Below are 1321 nucleotides of genomic sequence, written 5' to 3' on the forward strand. Positions count from 1 at the left end.
GACATGGGGATCTGGGAAAAGCTCTCTGAAAAGATTAGCTTTTGGTCTCTGAATAATGAGGAACCGGCTATGTGACAAGTTGTGGGAAGAACATTCTAGGCAGGGTGAACAGCAAAAGAAAAAGCTCTGGGTCAGATATAAGCTTAGAGAGAATAAATTCTTGACATACAAGGCCGGTTAGCTGGAGCATAATGAAACAGTGGGAGAGTTGTAAGAAATAAATTAGAGAGAAAGGGGCCAGAACTTGGTACATTTTCTAAACCTTGGAAACGAGATTATATTTTATCTTGAGTGCATTGGGAAGCTGTTGGATTGTATTTAGTAGTCTGTGAAATGACTTACTTTAATTCTTTAATAGATTGTGTGGCTTCACTGTGGAGGGTGGGTTGGTCAATAAATCCCTGACCTAATTAACTGTTTGGTTAGATGGTAACCTGCAATTCAGTTGCCAAATTCAACTGTCAAAATTTATTCACTCAGCCAGTGTTTGTTGAGTGCTTCGTACTATGCCCTAGGAATACAAAGACAGATAAGACATTGCCTCTGCCATCAAGAATCTCAAAGTCTAGCAAAAAACTGTTACAGAAAGTAAACAAATCATCATTTACAGTTTTGACTTTACCTAAGTGAAGGTACAGATATTTCTTCCTAATTTGAATTTGACATGGATTAGAGGACTGGAATCTACGGCTCTCCACTGAAAAATTCCTTTTTTTTTTTTTTGGCCTGAGGGTCTGCTAATTAGCAATAGCCTTTATATTAGTCAGGCCTTCTTCAGTTGCAATGGATGAGAAATCAAACTAGCTTAAGACAAAAAAGAAGTATATGGAAGATTTATTACTTCCATGTAAATCTAAAATTAGTTCAAGGTAAAATGTTTCTAAGTTGTAGAATGCATCTAAAGCAGTGTTTAGAGTGAAATGTGTGGTGTAATAGCAATTTACAACTTCAAGTACTTATGTTAGAAAAGAAGAAGTGAAATCAGTGATTGAAATTTCTCCCTTATGAAGTTAGAAAAAGAACACATTCAATTCCAACTAAATAGAAACAAGGAAAACTTATATAAAGATAGAAATTAATAAAATAGAAAACAAACAATACAGAAAATTAACAGAGAGCAAGCCAACTTTCTAAACTCTACTTTTTGTATGTCTAAATACATATATCTACTTGTTTCTGCCAGGAACCTACAAGTAGTTAAGAATAATTTTTTTTAAAAAATTCACAACTTGAAGCTTTTTGGACTACCCAAATAATATTATTTTGTGCTTCAAAACGCCTTCAAAGGAAGGCATGTTGTTAAACAGTTCAGGGATTCCTG

The sequence above is a fragment of the Camelus bactrianus genome, chromosome 22 (genome assembly GCF_048773025.1).
Source record: "Camelus bactrianus isolate YW-2024 breed Bactrian camel chromosome 22, ASM4877302v1, whole genome shotgun sequence".
NCBI lineage: Eukaryota > Metazoa > Chordata > Mammalia > Artiodactyla > Camelidae > Camelus > Camelus bactrianus.